The sequence below is a fragment of the Lissotriton vulgaris genome, chromosome 6 (assembly GCF_964263255.1).
Source record: "Lissotriton vulgaris chromosome 6, aLisVul1.2, whole genome shotgun sequence".
NCBI classification, from domain to species: Eukaryota; Metazoa; Chordata; class Amphibia; order Caudata; family Salamandridae; genus Lissotriton; species Lissotriton vulgaris.
This window is the reverse complement of record NC_141694.1, coordinates 776,471,290-776,493,210: the sequence shown is the minus strand read 5'-3', so window position 1 is coordinate 776,493,210 and position 21,921 is coordinate 776,471,290. Positions and strand designations below refer to the sequence as shown.

General features: G+C 44.8%; 2 protein-coding genes across 8 annotated transcripts in view; both read right to left on the bottom strand.

Annotated features, from left to right (window-relative positions):
• The window catches only part of LOC147707975 (amine sulfotransferase-like), an 830,947-nt gene extending 809,428 nt beyond the window's left edge, over positions 1–21,519 (bottom strand). Inside the window, exon 1 of the mRNA XM_086926786.1 lies at positions 21,442–21,519. The gene's annotated coding sequence lies outside the window, so the exon portion shown is untranslated. The remainder of the gene's footprint in view (positions 1–21,441) is intronic.
• LOC147707974 (amine sulfotransferase-like) overlaps positions 1–21,567 on the bottom strand; it is a 306,358-nt gene extending 284,791 nt beyond the window's left edge. Inside the window, exons 1-3 of one of the 7 annotated variants that reach the window (XM_086926792.1) lie at positions 21,442–21,567; positions 659–749; positions 480–562 (exon numbers count right to left, since the gene is read on the bottom strand). The gene's annotated coding sequence lies outside the window, so the exon portion shown is untranslated. Of the gene's footprint in view, positions 1–479; positions 563–658; positions 750–20,020; positions 20,679–21,441 lie in introns of those variants that run through there. The other 6 variants (XM_086926790.1, XM_086926791.1, XM_086926788.1 and 3 more) reach the window with 6 other exon arrangements.
• Positions 21,568–21,921: the final 354 nt, after the last annotated feature.

The following is a 21,921-nucleotide window of genomic DNA, read 5'->3' as shown; positions in this document are numbered from 1 at the left end:
TCTTAAGCGCTATTCACTAAATAATGTGGAGCTCAGATTCCCGACAACCTTGTGCATGAACTTCTAGTCAAACCTGCCACAAGTGCATGACATACATATACAATCTTGCATTCAAGTGGGAAATAGTTTCTTTCCCATTTTTACAACATATCTTATCATCAGTCCACAACATTATGCATCAATAACATTCAGTGATTATTACATATACCCTTCTTCATGTGATTCATTGTGTGATTGTGACCATACTGTTACCAAAATTTCCTTACTGAGACCACAGTGACTTATTTTTACATAACCCATGTGAAAAATCAATGTAAAGCCACGTCAATAGACGCAGTTGCCTCAAGACTTCTAATATTCAGTTCCTTTTTCGCCAAGTAAAATAAGAGAACTCATATTACATCTAACAGGCGAGGCAAAGGTCAAATCATGCATAAGTTTTTGTCCAGTAATTCAAATATTTCCAAATAATGTCCTACCTCAGTGCTGGTATGTCACCACCCAAGGTCCTTATATAACTCTGATAATTCTGCTGATTTTTGCAATCTTTGGCTGTCCCAATCTATAGAAATATATCATATTCCTATCAGTACAGTGTGTTGTACATAGGACTCATATTGTTAATATCACCGCCCTTACGCTATATTTGGTCCCTTACCTTCTAATGTAATGCTCTGGCGTGGTGTATTTCCAACGTATGTTTCAGCCGTCTAGCGTCTGCCAAATGTCCCACTTATTCTCTAAGATATCTGAAAATTGATTCATAAATGATCGAAACTTAATATAAATCCAGATACATTGACATTCTTAAGCAGCAACACACTAATAGAGTAGCTAGTATCCCTACCAGTGAATTTCACATCCTTGCTGCAATCAGTTACACCACCGCCTGTCCCATGTTCCGGTCTTCACCACCCGGTTCCCAACAACATAAACAACACAATGTGAGTCTCCCCTGGTTCCAACTACATTTTGGTTTCTAACTTAATCCACTATCAACACTGCCAGACTATCTTCCCTCATTGCTGCAACCCTCCGCACCTGAGTACAGGTACCTACTCACTTCCTTCCGGCATCCCGGTTAAGGGATCCATTCATCGAAATTGAAGACGGACTCCTCCCGCTCATAATACTATGCCACCATCTTAAAGTGGTTAAACCGATATACTTGATAGGGCTAAGTATATTTACGTATCTATCATGCTCTATTGCCCTTTTTGTTTTGATACAATTTATGTGGATACCCATGATACATATCACTTTCAATATACCGTACCCCATGATGTAATTCAATAAAACCATACATCGAAATTAAGATGGACTCTTCCTGTTTCTAATATTATGGCCGTCATCTTCACATGGTTAAACCTATATACTAATCAGGCTAAGTATATTTATGTAACTTGTATGCTCTATCACCCTTTCTGTTTGGATACATTTTATGTGGATACCCATGGTACATATCACAATCCATAGATAGTACCCCCTAATGTAATTCAATAAGACTATTAACATTCTCCTACCTATCATAATTCGACATTCCATTTTGTTTTTAATTCCTTAACATGTTTCCACTAGCGCCTAGAACTTCAAAATGCAGTTTATTATCTATTCGCTGTAGCTAAGCAATGAATTCCACTACTTATCTTCAGTTCGACGAGCCCTACTAAAACCGCCTTCCTGCATAATAACCATGGGAATTGTTAATTATCAAGTTGACCCTGCCCCACTTATGTTTTATAAGTATAAGGTACTCTTATCCATACCAACATTATTATGGTGCTGCCTTATTTCAGAACAAATGGTAATATGAAGCCCAAAGGATCCTTTATTATTTTACCTGCTCATAAATTCCAGCATCCCATTATTTTATGAGGTATCACTGTTATCATCAGTTAGTCCCCAAGAAAATATTGTAATTCCTGATCAAAATTCAGGCCGTCCTCTACGGCCCTCAAACGTAATGATCCACCTTGCCTCTTGTCTCCTCAGCTTCAATTCTCTATTCCCACCCCATGGGTCGGCTTTTATATGTGCAATACCATAAAATCTAAAGCTTTTACTCAGATCTTGGAATGCACAGTTATGTACCTGCTCCGCTATTGGGTACCTTATGTCATTATTTTTAATGGCCCTTAAATGTTCACTCATGCGTTCCTTGATATTGGTTGATTTGATATTTTGTGTGCTCCGAAACATTGTTGAAATAATTTGCGTTTCTTAATGGCAAAATCGCAATTTTTTGGGGGGTAGTTGCATTGCATTAAGGGAATCACAATTTGAGATTCCCTAAATGCAATCGCAATTTGAGTAATCACATTTTAGCGATTACTTAAAGAGCTATTTTTGCATTTGGGATGATGCATCCCAAATGCAAAAATTGCGGTGGCAAAGGGACAGATTCTGTGAATCTGCACCTTTGCAACCACAATTTACAATGATGCATGTGGCACAAAGTACATAAAGTTGAAAAGTTTTTTTTTCATGTGTAGCAAAAGTGTTTAACCAAAATATAACACAAAGGGTACAAGTGAACTTATGTTTAAGGGTTGGATGTGACTTAGCCTTTGTGTCAGGTGGCTATTGATAGTTTTAGGGTTAGAATTAGGCTTAGGGTCATATCTAGATTACTGGTGGCATCAGTGTTGGCCGTAGGCCAATGTCCCAAACTGGTGGGTTGTGATCCGATTTTTGGTGAGATGTGAAAGTCCAAGCAAATAATAAAGATGCCTTTAAATTCTGTATTTATCTTGTCACAATTCCTGAGCTTCAAAGACAGAGGTCAAATAAAAAGGCTATATCTTCCGACAAATTACTGCTTCTCTTTTTTAACATGAGGGTTGGTGTTTGCAGACTCCTCTCACTTTGCAGTCAGAGAAGGAAAATGCAAGTGAATTCACTATTTCTGTTCATATAATGACATCAGGAAGTGGGTATTGAGGTTGAAACAACACCTGCAATGCAATTAACAGAATAGTACTATTCTGAGAATAATAAATCTCTAATTCAGTTGACCTTATTAGACCTTTGTCGTTTGTTGATCTTCACACATAGGCCCTTGCAATATCTTTGTTGTTATCTGTTTTATGTGTGATCTCGTGACACGGAGCACCTTTGCTCTTTGTCCTGTTTTGGATGATGATCATAAGTTCTAGAAATTATTAAATACACTACTAAAGTCATGGATGATATCTGACGGTGTTTCATTACATTTGCTGTATTAGTAATTACATTGTTGTTGGACATATTGAAATGTTCTGCACTGACAGCACATAGTAAGACTACCTGTGGATTGAGCATGATTTTGTGACCCATTGTTTCTTATAATCAATTCAATTTCAAATCTTTATTTCGATCAGGTGATCATAAAAGATATACAATATAACACATCATTTAAAATTCCAAAGCATCAATATTTCATTGGTATTAAATACATAAATTAAAAAAAGTTAAAACGGGGGTAACAGTGAGTCAAGGGAAAGGAATTTTCAAGGGTCTCCTGCCATCTTTATGTAACGGGTTCGGGCATGCCACATTGCAGTTAAAAATTTAGCTAGAGCAAACACAGTAGGCGGGGATAAATCTGTCTTTAGAACTCTGAATGCAGGTAGAAATGTTCTAAATCTCAGGTTTTTAAGCAGGGGGATGAGCCAAAATTTCCTGCTTTTTTCGTAAGCTCGACAGAAAAAAATAACATGTACTTCGTTCTCCTTAGTATGGGCACATGCAGGGCACATCTCCGTGGGGGACCGACCAGACCATGCTTTGGTGAAAGACATTAGAGGAAGGGTCCCATACCTCCATTGCAGGAATAATATTCTTATTAAAACAGGAGTCATGCCGTCCAACACATTTTCAAGGTTATATGAGTCTTTGGTTGTAATAAAACGATGTGTCAGAGATCAATCAATCAATCAATCACAGATATTTATAGAGCACACTACTTACCCGGAGGGTCTCAAGACGCTTGGGGGGGGGGGGGTGTGCTGCTACTGCTCGAAGGTCCGCTGGAGTCTCTTCTGGAGCTTGGCGGTGGTTCCGGCGTAGAGGGCGTTGCCGTAGTCCAGTCGGCTGGTGACGAGGGCCTGGGTGACCGTCTTCCTAGTCTCGGTGGGGATCCACCGGAAGATCTTTCGTAGCATGCGCAGGATGTTGAAGCATGACGAGGAGACGGCGTTGACTTGTCTGGTCATGGTGAGGGAGGAGTCCAAGATGAAGCCCAGGTTGCGTGCGTGGTCTGTCGGTTTGGGTGCGGTGCCCAGGGCGGGGGGCCACCAGGAGTCGTCCCAGGCGGAGGGCGAGGAACCCAGGATGAGGACTTCCGTCTTGTCTGAGTTCAGTTTCAGGCGGCTGGTCGTCATCCACTCGGCTACGTCTTTCATCCCTTCGTGAAGGTTGGCTCTGGCGGCGGCGGGGTCGTTGGTCAGGGAGAGGATCAGCTGGGTGTCGTCAGCGTAGGAGATGATGTTGAGGTTGTGTTGGCGTGCGATGGCCGCAAGGGGGCTCATGTAGACGTTGAAGAGGGTGGGGCTCAGCGACGATCCTTGAGGGACGCCGCAGATGACTTCGGTGGCCTCTGACTTGTACGGTGGTAGGCGGACTCTCTGTGTTCTTCCAGCGAGATCCCTCTCGTGCACTGTCCAGGACTCGGAAAAGCATTTTATCATAGTATCCTCTAGAGAGCGCTTTCCTTGGGATCCTGGTACTTGTGCTTTCAGGGTGAAACCACAGTTCTGGTAATGCAAGGGTGTTCTCTTAATGTAATTTAACCAAGGGGTCTTGGTGGCATTAGGTAAGGATAGAAATTCCTGTAACTCAGTTCTGTAGGAGGTGAGATCTTGGCTAGTCCAGATGCGACTCAAACAATAATGGAGCTTAGAGGGAATACGGAAAGGGTCGCCCTCCACTCACAGTCAATAATATACAATGAGACCCAATCCAAATAGCGAGCAAATCTATCAGTGACATATGGGGGGTCAAATACATCCCACTCCCCACTACTCTCTTATCCACATTATAATGAGATAATGCACTGTGCTCTGCCTTGTTTAAAATATCTGTTCTCCAAGACAACCCAACAGAGCGAAGCTCTCAGAGTGACCCCAATCTTAGTGGTTCACAACAGTCCACACCACACATTGGACCTTACTCTAAATAGAGGAAAAATGTGCGAGAAGCCAGTGACCCCTCACGGAAACACCACCAAGCGGGGTAACTGGTATGCAATTTCCAGACAGGCCCCTGTCTCATCATCGGTGGTCACTCGCTCCTCGGGAAAATAAAGGTGATAGGAAAGAAGACGTGTCCAAAACAAACAACGTATAAAGTGCTACAGTGAAGTGCAGAAAACTCTGCTAGTGACAAACACACACAAACATAATAATAGAGTGCCTAAAACCACACACAACACACCAATCCCTTATCCACTTTTATTCGTAGGGTGGTGATTGCGTGCTCTTGAGTATTAAAAAGGCTGGTAGCTAGTCATGCATACCATTACCTACAGTGCCGACATGTTTCACTGCTGTATAGCGTAGAGCAGTTTCATCAGGGCTGCACTCAAGTGCTGCCACTTCACTCTTTTTGGACACTCAGTTCTGTAACGTGCTGTCAATGGAGAACAGGTACGTAGTTAAAAACATGTAGACTCAGGCTGGCCAGAGGTATACTATGAAGGTATGTACAAAGTGGTAGTGTGAGGAATATTTACCCAGGAGCAGCTAAGCTTTGCATACCAGCCACTCCGGTATCCAACGGGGACACTAGATACTCCAAACGTGAGTGTGCCCCTTGATTTGTAATAAAAATATTATATCTGCCAAATGGAAGAAACAAATACACAGTTGTAGTTTTCCTTGTGCTGTTATGCCACGTAGCACCTCATGTATATTACACCTATACTCGAGACTGAGCAACAAGTGACATACACGCTTAACGCTGATATCACAAACTACTGACAAGGGTTATTCAACCTAGTGAAGATCCACCACTAGGGTGCTGGTTGTAAATACCATGATGCAGCGCACCAACCTCAGCGACCCACACGTCAACAATAATGCAGCCAGAGCGAACTGAGAGTTAACAGTCACGATCGTGACCCACTTCAATCTGAGCATATGAGGCTACGCGGGGCCGGCGGGCTCAAACATATTACATTTAGCCCAAGGAGCGAAAGTCGAAAGCATACTTCCCTGGCGCTTGATTCAAAATCCGTCTCACCGTGACGAACTGGGAAGACGCCTTTCCTCAGCCGTGTCGGTCGCCCACACCAGAAGCACTGAAGAACGCAGCGCCGGTGAAGCCACGCCCATCGCGTCACATCACGTGATCGCGACTCCATGCGTGGCGGCCATCTTAGCCTAGTCAATGGGCTTCAGTCACTACAGCGGTATACACTGACACAGCCCTATCTAGGGGGTAAGGTGCTATACTACTGCAACGATGCCCTGGCAAGGATACTAGGTAATAAAACTTGGAGGGCAGGGACATAATGCTCCAGTATGTCTGAAATTCACCCTCATATATAAAAAGTGAAATAAGACACACTAATTACTTCAATTAGTCACTAAGCAAGGGAATGATACGCTGAATATGGACCTGTCCAAATAGATCCTATTGTATGCAATTCACCCCCCTGAGCCTACTGAAAGTAGTGTAATGAGATCCAAAGTAACTCCAGAGTATCACAGAGCCAGGGAGTGCTGTGCTGGATAGGAACTAACCCTCAAGGGGCATCTAATATGGAGAGTCTAGATTATGGGCACAGAATGAGCAAATGTTCACGGAACCACTCCTTGATTAGCCTGGGAGATAGTGAACCCAAATTTGGCCGGGAGGCATGACCCAAATGCATAGAGGGGGTCCCAGTGTGGGGCAACATAAGAACCAGGTTCACAGTTTAATCCTGTTCCATTCAATGATTTCGTTGAGCCCAACTCTATCAGTTTTCTCATTATAGATCCAGCGCGATTCTTTAGCCAACAAGATCTCATCAATGTTCTGGGGGGAGCCTGTGATCTTCTCAAGCACTGTCCACTGAAAGGTGTGTTTTTCAGTAGAACAGTGCTGAACAAGCTTTGTTGTTAATTTACCTGCTCTTATAGTGCTAAGATGTTCCTGTATGCGCACTTTGATCTTGCGCGAAGTCAGACCTATATACTGCAATCCACACTGGCACGTTAGCCTGTATACCACTTGTGTGGAATTACAGTTACTAAACTGATTTTGGAACCACTCCTTCCCTGATGTGAGACTCACACTTTTGCTTTTCTTGGTGAGTGGACATACAGAGCATGTCCCACACGGAAAGTGGCCTTTGGGTACAGTGGAATTATGATCGGTTAGTGCCTGAGGGGCCCTTGAGTGTACAAGTTTATCCTTCAAATTGGTCGCCCTCTTAAATGCAAATCTCGGGGGTGGCATACGGAACTCGCTGTTAGACAGGATGGACCAATGCTTGCGGATGGACTGGCGGATTTTGGTGGCCATAGGATCAAACGTCATGACCACAGGTATACAGTCGTCCCTCTTCTTGGTAGCCTTTTCTAGAAGAGCACTCCTAGGGGTGTTGAGAGCTCTCTTTTTGGCTTGTTTTACTACCTTCATAGGGTAGTTCCTATTGGTCAACTTAGATGTCAATACTTCAGATTGTTCCAGGAAGGTGCTGGTGTTGGAACAGTTGCGTCTATACCTCAGGAACTGCCCTACGGGCAAGTTGTCCCTCAAAGCTCTTGGGTGAAAGGAATCGTACGAGAGCAAGGAATTCCTGTCTGTGGGTTTTTGATGTACGCAGGTGTTAATGGTGCCCATGCTGTATTCAATATTAAGGTCAAGGTACACTGCTTTGTGTCTGTCATATATCCAAGTGAACTTAAGGTTCTCATCTTGTGCATTCAGCCAGTTAAGGAATTCCAACAAGAGTTCCTCTGTTCCTGACCAGATGCAAAACACGTCATCTATATATCTCTTCCAGAGCCGGATCTGGCTCTGGAAGGGGTTGTTGTTATGATAGATGACGTGCTCCTCGAATTGTCCAACATAGATACAAGCTATGCTGGGTGCCATAGTAGCCCCCGTAGAGGTGCCAGACACCTGAAGATAAAGCTGGTCTTTGTAGCAGAAGTAGTTCTTGGTAAGGGCTAACTCAATACACTGCAGCACGAATGTCTGTGTAGTGTCATAGAACCATTCCTGGTCACCCAGGGCGCGGGCTGCTGCCACCAGCGCCGCGTCCTGGGGAATGCAAGTGTACAGGGATTCGATGTCAATGGTGACAAAGAATTCATTTGCAGGGTCATAATGGATGTCTTCAAGTACCTTTAAGATGTCAGTCGTGTCTTTGACAAATGACTTTTGGGTGACTACAGACTCTCTGAGAAAGTAATCCGCGTATTGGGATAGCGGTTCCAGAATAGATTGAATACCCGCCACAATAGGGCGACCCGGAGGTGGACGAGTGGGCTTATGGATCTTTGGGAGGATGTAAAATGACGGAGTCCTAAGGCTGGTATTTACAAGGAACTCCGCCTCTTTAACCAAAATCCACTTTCTTTCTTTAGCGACCCCGACCATGTCGCGAATGGTTTTTGACAATTCTTCCACCGGATCTTTTTTAAGCGGTACATAATTGGTCCTGACACTCAGGAGGCGTAGTACTTCGGCCTCGTAATCAGTGGTATTAAGAAGGACAATAGCACCGCCCTTGTCCGCTGATTTTATAGTCAGCGTGTGATTGTTTTGGAGGCTTTTAACTGCTTCCCAGTCTTCTTTAGTCATGTTTTTGTGATGGAACTGTCTCTTCGTGTCTTCTATTTTTTCTATGTCCTGTAAGACCAGAGACTCAAAGACCACTATTTCTGGACATACCGCAGAAGTGGGTGGGCAGAAAGTGGAAGGATTTCTCAAATTAGAGGTATACAGGACATAGAAAAAATAGAAGACACGAAGAGACAGTTCCATCACAAAAACATGACTAAAGAAGACTGGGAAGCAGTTAAAAGCCTCCAAAACAATCACACGCTGACTATAAAATCAGCGGACAAGGGCGGTGCTATTGTCCTTCTTAATACCACTGATTACGAGGCCGAAGTACTACGCCTCCTGAGTGTCAGGACCAATTATGTACCGCTTAAAAAAGATCCGGTGGAAGAATTGTCAAAAACCATTCGCGACATGGTCGGGGTCGCTAAAGAAAGAAAGTGGATTTCGGTTAAAGAGGCGGAGTTCCTTGTAAATACCAGCCCTAGGACTCCGTCATTTTACATCCTCCCAAAGATCCATAAGCCCACTCGTCCACCTCCGGGTCGCCCTATTGTGGCGGGTATTCAATCTATTCTGGAACCGCTATCCCAATACGCGGATTACTTTCTCAGAGAGTCTGTAGTCACCCAAAAGTCATTTGTCAAAGACACGACTGACATCTTAAAGGTACTTGAAGACATCCATTATGACCCTGCAAATGAATTCTTTGTCACCATTGACATCGAATCCCTGTACACTTGCATTCCCCAGGACGCGGCGCTGGTGGCAGCAGCCCGCGCCCTGGGTGACCAGGAATGGTTCTATGACACTACACAGACATTCGTGCTGCAGTGTATTGAGTTAGCCCTTACCAAGAACTACTTCTGCTACAAAGACCAGCTTTATCTTCAGGTGTCTGGCACCTCTATGGGGGCTACTATGGCACCCAGCATAGCTTGTATCTATGTTGGACAATTCTAGGAGCACGTCATCTATCATAACAACAACCCCTTCCAGAGCCAGATCCGGCTCTGGAAGAGATATATAGATGACGTGTTTTGCATCTGGTCAGGAACAGAGGAACTCTTGTTGGAATTCCTTAACTGGCTGAATGCACAAGATGAGAACCTTAAGTTCACTTGGATATATGACAGACACAAAGCAGTGTACCTTGACCTTGATATTGAATACAGCATGGGCACCATTAACACCTGCGTACATCAAAAACCCACAGACAGGAATTCCTTGCTCTCGTACGATTCCTTTCACCCAAGAGCTTTGAGGGACAACTTGCCCGTAGGGCAGTTCCTGAGGTATAGACGCAACTGTTCCAACACCAGCACCTTCCTGGAACAATCTGAAGTATTGACATCTAAGTTGACCAATAGGAACTACCCTATGAAGGTAGTAAAACAAGCCAAAAAGAGAGCTCTCAACACCCCTAGGAGTGCTCTTCTAGAAAAGGCTACCAAGAAGAGGGACAACTGTATACCTGTGGTCATGACGTTTGATCCTATGGCCACCAAAATCCGCCAGTCCATCCGCAAGCATTGGTCCATCCTGTCTAACAGCGAGTTCCGTATGCCACCCCCGAGATTTGCATTTAAGAGGGCGACCAATTTGAAGGATAAACTTGTACACTCAAGGGCCCCTCAGGCACTAACCGATCATAATTCCACTGTACCCAAAGGCCACTTTCCGTGTGGGACATGCTCTGTATGTCCACTCACCAAGAAAAGCAAAAGTGTGAGTCTCACATCAGGGAAGGAGTGGTTCCAAAATCAGTTTAGTAACTGTAATTCCACACAAGTGGTATACAGGCTAACGTGCCAGTGTGGATTGCAGTATATAGGTCTGACTTCGCGCAAGATCAAAGTGCGCATACAGGAACATCTTAGCACTATAAGAGCAGGTAAATTAACAACAAAGCTTGTTCAGCACTGTTCTACTGAAAAACACACCTTTCAGTGGACAGTGCTTGAGAAGATCACAGGCTCCCCCTAGAACATTGATGAGATCTTGTTGGCTAAAGAATCGCGCTGGATCTATAATGAGAAAACTGATAGAGTTGGGCTCAACGAAATCATTGAATGGAACAGGATTAAACTGTGAACCTGGTTCTTATGTTGCCCCACACTGGGACCCCCTCTATGCATTTGGGTCATGCCTCCCGGCCAAATTTGGGTTCACTATCTCCCAGGCTAATCAAGGAGTGGTTCCGTGTACATTTGCTCATTCTGTGCCCATAAACTAGACTCTCCATATTAGATGCCCCTTGAGGGTTAGTTCCTATCCAGCACAGCACTCCCTGGCTCTGTGATACTCTGGAGTTACTTTGGATCTCATTACACTACTTTCAGTAGGCTCAGGGGGGTGAATTGCATACAATAGGATCTATTTGGACAGGTCCATATTCAGCGTATCATTCCCTTGCTTAGTGACTAATTGAAGTAATTAGTGTGTCTTATTTCACTTTTTATATATGAGGGTGAATTTCAGACATACTGGAGCATTATGTCCCTGCCCTCCAAGTTTTATTACCTAGTATCCTTGCCAGGGCATCGTTGCAGTAGTATAGCACCTTACCCCCTAGATAGGGCTGTGTCAGTGTATACCGCTGTAGTGACTGAAGCCCATTGACTAGGCTAAGATGGCCGCCACGCATGGAGTCGCGATCACGTGATGTGACGCGATGGGCGTGGCTTCACCGGCGCTGCGTTCTTCAGTGCTTCTGGTGTGGGCGACCGACACGGCTGAGGAAAGGCGTCTTCCCAGTTCGTCACGGTGAGACGGATTTTGAATCAAGCGCCAGGGAAGTATGCTTTCGACTTTCGCTCCTTGGGCTAAATGTAATATGTTTGAGCCCGCCGGCCCCGCGTAGCCTCATATGCTCAGATTGAAGTGGGTCACGATCGTGACTGTTAACTCTCAGTTCGCTCTGGCTGCATTATTGTTGACGTGTGGGTCGCTGAGGTTGGTGCGCTGCATCATGGTATTTACAACCAGCACCCTAGTGGTGGATCTTCACTAGGTTGAATAACCCTTGTCAGTAGTTTGTGATATCAGCGTTAAGCGTGTATGTCACTTGTTGCTCAGTCTCGAGTATAGGTGTAATATACATGAGGTGCTACGTGGCATAACAGCACAAGGAAAACTACAACTGTGTATTTGTTTCTTCCATTTGGCAGATATAATATTTTTATTACAAATCAAAGGGCACACTCACGTTTGGAGTATCTAGTGTCCCCGTTGAATACCGGAGTGGCTGGTATGCAAAGCTTAGCTGCTCCTGGGTAAATATTCCTCACACTACCACTTTGTACATACCTTCATAGTATACCTCTGGCCAGCCTGAGTCTACATGTTTTTAACTACGTACCTGTTCTCCATTGACAGCACGTTACAGAACTGAGTGTCCAAAAAGAGTGAAGTGGCAGCACTTGAGTGCAGCCCTGATGAAACTGCTCTACGCTATACAGCAGTGAAACATGTCGGCACTGAAGGTAATGGTATGCATGACTAGCTACCAGCCTTTTTAATACTCAAGAGCACGCAATCACCACCCTACGAATAAAAGTGGATAAGGGATTGGTGTGTTGTGTGTGGTTTTAGGCACTCTATTATTATGTTTGTGTGTGTTTGTCACTAGCAGAGTTTTCTGCACTTCACTGTAGCACTTTATACGTTGTTTGTTTTGGACACGTCTTCTTTCCTATCACCTTTATTTTCCCGAGGAGCGAGTGACCACCGATGATGAGACAGGGGCCTGTCTGGAAATTGCATACCAGTTACCCCGCTTGGTGGTGTTTCCGTGAGGGGTCACTGGCTTCTCGCACATTTTTCCTCTATTTAGAGTAAGGTCCAATGTGTGGTGTGGACTGTTGTGAACCACTAAGATTGGGGTCACTCTGAGAGCTTCGCTCTGTTGGGTTGTCTTGGAGAGCAGATATTTTAAACAAGGCAGAGCACAGTGCATTATCTCATTATAATGTGGATAAGAGAGTAGTGGGGAGTGGGATGTATTTGACCCCCCATATGTCACTGATAGATTTGCTCGCTATTTGGATTGGGTCTCATTGTATATTACTCCAGATGCGACGCCAGAATGTTAAAGGTTTGAGCCCTAGTTCCTCCGTTTCTTATAATCATGTTTAGCAACATTCCCTTTGACATATTGGTGTCTTTTGCACGTGTTTACATTTTACTTCAAGTCTGAATTTAGTGCTCACATTGATAGTATGGAATGCTTAAATCATGTGCAATAGAGTAAGCTCTTACACACTGATTTTCTGCGATGGATTATGCAGTATACACCAAGGGCTCTATTTTGATGCCAGTCGGAAAGCCTCCGACATGGGGTTGGAGGCTTTCTGACCGACATCTCCAGTTTCATTTCTAACCACCTAATATCAATGCAGGTGGTCAGAATTAAAACAGGTCGGTCAATTCAGGTTGATTTCCCAGGGGCTCAAGGCCCCCTTTGCTAGTCGGAGGCCCCAACGTAATCCCTGAGGATGACGTTTCTGCTGTCGGGATTACAATGTCTGTTTCAGACAAGCTTTCCATGTCAGGCTTTCTGACATGGAATTCCTGTTGGAAAGCGAATCTAGGGCCCCCATTTCTCCTAGGGGGCACCTATGGTGTCCCTTGTTAATACCTGCACCATGTAGAGGCAATAAGGTAGGCACCTTGAGGTACCTGCCACTCAATGTAGGGATTAACAGAATCTCTGATTTCTCAATGAGAGCTTGCGCTTATGATAAGTGGTTTGCCCTTGTCATTTAATATCTCCCCACAACGGCCGCAATTTAATGGATTAACAAAATGATGAGGCCATCATGTCAGATTTATAACACATAATCTGATGGTCACTAAAACATGTGAGCTGGTGTTCATCCCCCTGAGATATCCGTCCACAACAGGACACAGTAATGTAAATTAGGTCTTTAGAGATTATTTTACATGCCTTTCTGTTGAGGTTCAATCAGCACCATACGTAATGCTTTAGTACACCCTCTACATCCAAGTATTCTTAGGGCTTGTTCACCCGCCTCTGTTCTTTCCCTTGCAGTCCTTCCCTTCAGTGTTAAAGCTTGTGGCCAGTAAAGAGGCAACTTACTGTTGACTGGTCTGGGAACAGGTTAAAGGCCATCCCTGGTTGCTTCTGGCTTAGAAAGCCGAATAGAAACTGCAGAGCCTCTCATCTCGACCATCTCTTCAGCAGCTACACTCCCATGACTATCGCATGCGCCTCTGACTGTTATCGCATGCGCCTCTGACTGTTTATCGCATGCGCCTCTGACTGTTACAGACCTCAAGGAAATCGAACAGCTGTCACTACCTACAAATGTGCCCAGCGTGTCACAGACGGAGTCTTTTCGGCAGCAATTGGGGCCAGTTGGGTCAAACAGGCACGCAAATGACACTCAAGTGGACACAGCACAAATTCCACAAACAGGAGGCCAAGGGGCGGATACAGCCTGCCGAATAACCCACTCCCAGGACCGCAAGATAATGCTGTATCCTGACTATGTCTCCCAGGGGTCGTGGGACATCCTCAACCGTAGCAATTTATTAAAACTTTTTGCAAACATCCCAGGGTTGGAGGGAACCAATACTACAGACATTGAAACCATCTCCTTCATCCCGCCAGACGCGGAGGAGACAAACGAACCCATGGAGCTAACCTTCGTGAGCCCGCACATGGCCGAGGCCCTGAAAAGTCAGCACAAGCTATTGGAAAGTTGGGGCATAAAAATAAAACCTATGCGCACCAAAAAATACCCACTCGTTTTAAAAACTCAATCTACACGCTCCCAGATGGGAAACATAGATCAGCGATCTGGAGGGAACCTAAGCCCGCACACCCATCCCAACGATGCGCGCCAAGTGGCGCCCACCCTCCAGGGGTCCAAAGGCGCCACAAACACTGGACTGACCATTAGTACCCCAATCAAAATAACAACTAACCCAAATCAGGGTACACGCATATGCGCAACCTTGGGACGCGCATGTAATGACTGGTCCTGGCTGCCACGAGCATTAAACTCAAGATCCTAGCATAGCCAGGATGCCCCGAGATACCCCTCGGCAAAGCGTCCATCGTTCGAAAAAATCCTCCAGGCAGGTACAACCGCCGGATTGCCTGAAAATCATGTCTTGGAACGTCGCAGGACTCAGAAGGCTGCTTCTTAACAAAAATGCAGTGACATTCATGGAAGAGGCAGATATTATCTGCATACAAGAATCCTGGCAGCTCCACCCGCTCTCATTAAGAGGATACGCAGAATATGGAAAACCTGCAAAAAAGCCTAACATATTCGGAAGACCGTCAGGGGGGATATGTGTCTACATAAAGCACTCACTCAGCCTGGAATTCGTAGCAATTCCCAATCTTCCAGACAATCTTCAGGCAGGCATCCTGAAAGGCTGCCGCCTGATAAATGGTCACTGCTCGCTTTTATTAATCAATCTCTACTACAACTCACACGGGCCCATACCCAATTTGGCCACGTTGACAACCCTCCTAGAGTCCTTAATGCTCCAACATCCGGCCCTGGAATGCATCATTCTCGGCGATTTCAACACACATAATATAGGGACATCAACCACACGACGCCTTCAGCCTGGGGCCACCATCGCCCTGAACGACCTATTAAAAACTTACAAGCTGGCGACAGCGCACTCGGTCCTCCTAAATCTCAGTCCTGGGTCCTTTGTCGGTCCTACATATAACAACCAAACAACGATCGATTACATCATCCTCAGTGAAAAATTACAACATCTCATGTCAAATTACACAGTACATCCGCGAAGTGATAGCGATCACGCTGCGCTAATCATCACACTGAATTTCACAGCGGACACTCGCCATAGGCTCGAATACATTGGTGCATCTAACGATGAAGATCTGATAAAACTGCCCAGAAGAATTAAATGGACACAGACCTCAATTACATCTTTTAACAATTGGGCAAACCAGTGGCCAGGTTGGCCACTGAATGAACAGAAAACGGGCGCAATAGCCACCTGGAACGCCACCACTGGAACCCTGGCAGCAATCCTTCGTGGAACACCAAGCAATACAGCTAACAGGCGCTCCCCACTCACCTACGGACACAAGGTGGAACTTAAAATCAGCGCTAAACAACTGAGCAAGAAACGCAAACTCTTCTACAAACATGGCTCAGGCACAACGAAGAAACAACTCCAAGAGGCCAGCAAAAGTCACTCCAAGAAGGTCTGGGAGGCAAAACGAGATTACTGCGAAGCACAATGGCTGAAAATCTACGACTTGCTGAGCCCAGGAAAATCGCAGGAGTTTTGGCACTACCTAAGCACCCTTGGACGGTGCACAAACCATAGAGAAAACTCTCTCGACGCTCCCACTTGGATCGCACATGTAAAATCCCTTTTCATTGAAACCGGGACTGATTCCAAGCAAAACGAAACAATTGACGAGGGAGCCGACTCAGACCCAATCACCGAGATGACTGCCCCGCCGAGAAGATTGGTGGTGACCAATATTCTAAAAAACATCAGACAAAATGGTGCCCCGGGGCCCAACGGCCTTCCCGGAGATTTATTCAAGGCAAACATCGACTTCTGGTCAAAGACCTTGACCCACCTGTACAATGAATGCTGGCTCCTGGGTGACGTCCCCGATTCATGGAGAGGCTCGCTCCTACAGCCAATCCACAAAAAGGGCCCCAAATCTGAACCTTCAAATTATCGCCTGATTGCCCTTCTGGACATCGAGGGAAAAGCATACGCCAGCGCAATCTTGAGGGACCTTACAGACTGGACGAATGCTGAAGGCCTACTCCCACTATGCCAAACAGGATTTAGACCAGGGTCCTCCACAGTCGATAACATCACTGCACTCTCTTATCTGGTCCACCACGCTCGGGCATCCAAAAGCCCCCCCCTTATTTGCCGGCTTTATTGACTACTCGGCGGCGTTTGACGGGGTAGATCGTGCTATACTGTGGAGCAAGCTGGCCCAATGGAACATCAATCCAGCTTTGTTGAGGGCGATCCAATCCCTGTATCACAAAACATGGGTAAGAATCAAACTCTCGAGGGATCACGCATCCATAAAGATCAACACGGATCGTGGCCTAAAACAAGGGTGTGTGCTAGCTCCAATGCTATTCAATTTATATACTGCGGATATGGAGAGGGCCTTGTGCGGAGCGGCACTGCTCGTGCCAAAGATCGGCGGGACAAAAATCCACATTATGCAATATGCCGACGACTTGGTGCTTTTGGACCATACAAGAATTGGGCTACAAAAGGCGCTGACTGCACTGGCCGCATACAATGACAAAAACAAGCTTGTAGCTAACCCATCCAAGTCTAAAATTATTATTTTTGGAAAGTACCCAAAGAAAAAAACAGTAAAATGGAGGCTTGGCCACCTTCTGCTGGAAAGCATTCAGCGGTACACTTACTTGGGAATCTGCTTTCAGGAGTCGGGGCTCTCAAGCGCGCACCTAAAGACTATCCAAGGCAAAGGCAATACTATAACTTACGCTATCTGCAAGCTGCACGCCTCCTTATACAGCCCGTCCACACTAGCTATCCAACGAGTACTCAGAGCAAAATTAATGCCGGCCCTAAATTATGCTCTCCAAGCATTTCCAGGCAAACTGCATAAAGAACTAGAAAAAATCCATTGCAGAGCCTACAAGAGATTATTCCATCTTCCGAGGTGTACCAGAAACACTCTCGTTCGCCTGGAGTTCTCACTCAATCAGCAATACCTGGAAGAGATGGCCGCCCTAAGCAAATACTACTTCTTAACAACGACGGCAAAGGAGAACACGCTTAAGGCAACGCTGAATTGCATCTTCAGGGAACCAGGGAATCCCTGGTCGGCCACCCTCAAGGCGGCGAAGGTCCACCTCAATCTCGCCATTGAGTCTTGGAACCCAGAATATGTTAGCTACACTGCCATCAAACATTCCATCAAAAAGCAAGTGCGGGCGCGGTCAAGAGAATTGGATCTGGAGTCATTGGTAAAAAAAGACCTACACGAGTCCTTGTCCTCACCACAAATCCTGCATAATCCCAAATACCATCTTAAGCAGGCCGTGGGCCGCGCAGCCCTTCACAAGATCTTAGCGTATAGACTACAACCGCTGCCTCTCAAAGAACTTTATGGCTTTGGTACTGCCGGCCCAGGTGCCCGGGAATGCAGGCTCTGCAGGTACAAATGTGAGTCACTGGCCCACCTACTATTCTGCTGCCCGGTCCTGCGCACGGCCCGCAGTCTCTACCTCAGGCCAATTCTAAGACAATCAGGAACACGCACTGCAAAGGAGGCGACCATCTTCCTCTACACCTTGACAACGGTAAAGCATATGGCCTCCTTTGGAAAGTTCATTTACCAGGCACGAACTCTACTGATGGCCCCGGAGGGCTTCCGCTCATAGAGTCTTTGTTGATCTAAGTCGCAACATGACCCTCACCCTCCGCAAGCCCGCCCCTTGGGCAGTACAAACTCTGTCGGTTTTAACTTTTGTAATTTTATAACCTCGTATAATGATTTTAATGTAATGGTTTTGAGTAACCAAACAATAAAGAATTCATTCATTCATTCATTCATTCATTCACTCCCATGGGACGTTGAAAGTCCGGGACATGCAGCTTGTATTAAAACGTGTGCCATGCTTACTGCACACAGATCTCAGCACGATACATACAGACCTTCCTAAACTCTTGCACAGCTCTGGCAGACAACTATGCTGTGAAGCCATACTTAAGAATCAGACAACAATATTTGAAACATTTTTTTCTGTACATGTGAGTAAAGCAGACAATGCTTGCTCCTGGGCAAACAAGGCACACAACAAGCACCGTTATGTTTAACACATAATAAGTGTTGGTGAATATAATGTATCCACTTCTCAAAGGTGGGCCTATAAATAAAGGTCAGCACTAGAGCAGGTATTGCCACTGCAATTTTGCATTGGAGTAATAACGGGCTTTACCGGTAGGGTGGGCTGCCTGCCATCCCAACAGAGTGCCTCGTTGCCCCCTTCCTGCAGATGACCGCCTGCCAAATCTAGAGATCCCTTCTGTCTTCCAGGGGATTGTTCTGGCTAAAGATGTGGCAGGTGTGCTTTCATCAGAACTGTAATGCCGGGTGGGGCGCCATGTCACTGCTGTTCGTTCGTCATTTATGTTTGTTTCTGAGAGGCAAACTCCCGAAACGGCGTTAGTTTGCAAGAAACAAATATTAACGACTATGGCAAATGGGCAATTTTGTTCCTGAGCGCGGAGTTATTGCGGTTAAATTGGGTTACCACACTGCATTTTGAACTATTTCTCAAGTGGATTTATTACATGAAAGTAAAGTCTGTAAAATAGTATAAGATTAACTCCTGCGAAAAGTCATTCATTCTGTTCATCAACCGAACTTTACTTTGGACTTTTCGACATTGTTAGGATCAGAAAGGTATCCACAAGGTAACGGACAGAGCAATCCGCCCTTAATAAACCGTGACAAATATTTAACAGTTCTTCTTTCTCCTTTCGGCTTGAGCACTGGTCTTGCTCTCCACAAACGTTTTCTCACAAAGCGGCCCCTAGTGCTTTCCAATCAATCCCAGCTCGCTCCCTTCAGTTAGATCACCCTAGTGACCTCGCGCCTCGGGTGTACTGTTAAGTCATTCGTTTTAAAGATAATATTGCTTTACCCTGTTCCAGCCGGTACAGATTTCTCGTGCAGGCGCTGGTGACTTCGTACCGAACGGAGACCAAAGCTACGTAAGCAGCAAGGTTTGTATGCCAGCGAGCCCGTTCTTCAACAACTGACCTCACGAAAAGGTTATCCAGATGTGCGCACGTGACTTTCTAATGCTATCTTTGAACTACCTTTGGCCATGGTGCGTTAGTCAGTATGTGTAACATTCCCTCATTTGTGACTTTGGCCGCAGCGTCGGAGCTGATAATGCTTTATTACAACTGTAGTTTCTTGAACAATAAGTCTATTTTATGTATTTATTTTATTTATTTATTTATAACGTTTTATATAGCGCGAACAAGATCCCGAAGGATATCAGAGAGCCTTACAAAAGTATGGAAGAAAGGTAATAAATGCAGTAACGCCATCCGGTACGAGTAAAAACAAGAATAATCGCTTAGTTGCACTGTGAATGGGTCTAAAGAGAGTAATACAAAAAAACAATAAAGCTGAAATTAAAACGGACTACTTCCTGATTTAAATCTAGCATTTTACGTGTGCATTTAATGTATAAACGTGTACATTACTCACCGAGGATCACAAGGCACTGGTGTGTTGTTTTCGTGCAGTTGCTTGGAAAGATGCCGATGTGAACTGAGTTAAAATATAAAAACGTGCCAAAACTCTGGCTCGCAGAGGCTGTTGCCCAACGCGGTTCGAACGTCAGTAAAACAGGTTGACAATACCTTATTCCTGCAGACTCGGTCTTTATGTTGTGTCCTGCACCCTCAAAAAACGGAGCAGTTCGCTATGATCTCGCAAGTGAAAGCAGCTCATAGCGTTGAATACAGGCCTTAAGAAACCCAGGAATTCCTGCTATGCATGTCTTACGAGCCGGCATAACTCCAGAGACTCGTGTTTTCCAGGAGCCTTCCAATCTCTGAAAATCCTTCAGAAGTGCTTCAAATTTGCGAACATGTGAAGGTTAAAAATAAATATTTTTTTCTTTAGTCAAATAAATGTCATCTGCAAAAAACACGAGTCCAAACTTTTTGGGGGTTTCGTAACATGGGATGGGACACGTGACCTGACTGGAAGCTGGAGGGCTTATGTCAGACGAGCCCTGCACGCTGGACTGTCTCCAACTTTTTATCCCACTCTGAAGTTTGAACCAATCTAGTATGATTTAGTGAAAGTGACAAATTCATAGTAAATGATTGAGCAATTCTCGTGTACTGGAATTACTTGTATGAAAACACGCCTCGCTGGGGTGAGGTATGGACTTGCCTCATTGTTACATCACCTAGATATCAATGCCAGATTTTTTCCCGGTATATTGAAAAGCTGTTTATGAAATCGTAACGAACGGCTCAGTTTATGAGGCTGCTCAAAACAACATAAAAAGTTAGCTTACAGGAATAAGGTATTGAAATTCTATTTTGTATCGCATTTTCAGTAGTATTTTATGCACCTTGTTGAATATGTTCTTTTTTGCTTACACTTAGTAGGAGCTGCGTTGAGCTATACCTTTTTTCACTTCGGTCTCAATCGGGAAAAATAATATTTCAACAGCAGTTCATTACTGCAGAAATGTGGACGCCTTGTTTCTTAGTTGCATGCATTATATGATACTTTAGTGTTACCGTATTATAAAAATGTAATTCATAAAACATCTGAACTAAGAAAAATAAATATTTGCATACGTTTGCATGACATAGGTTAATTATGAAGAATGCAAATACATTTGCACAGTGTAGCATGCGCAATAACATTTTTGCATCGGCCACCTTGTCCAATTGTCGGTGCAACTATTAGTGGCCATCTTCAACAGCACCAGGGCAATCCACGTAATACGGAAATGCTGCAAAGATTTCTCAGTATGTCATTGTTTCAAGAGCCGAAAGCATATCAAATATCGTGACACCGGTGCCTAAGGTTGTGCACGACACTCTCGCTCCTCGCGCCTCGTGAGTACTGTTAAGCCTGTCGTTTTAAAGATAATATTGCCTTACCCTGGTCCAGCAGGTACAGATTCCTCGTGCAGGCGCTGGTGACTTCGTACCGAACGGAGACCAAAGCACAGAATGTTGATTCACAGCTGCTTCGTGAGCAGCACCACGGGTTGTATGACAGGAAGCTCTTCACTTATCACAAACAACTGACCTCACGAAAAGGTTAGCCATATGTGAGCACGTGACATTTTACTGCTATCTTTGAACTATTGCGTTAGTCATCATCATCATAAATCTTTATTCGGTTTTACAATGAGAAAACCATAAAAGTCACAGTGACTATACACATTGCTTAAAAATATACAATAAAAAGTACAAAGTTCATATCTTTAAAACAGAGAAAATGTACGAAAAAATGCGACATATGCAATAGATGAATTTCATTATTTCACTTAAAAAAAGAACACACAGGAAACATACCTCAAACTATGTGCTCCTATACCCCCTTGAGTAACTAATTTTCTAAGCAGGCCCTGGTTC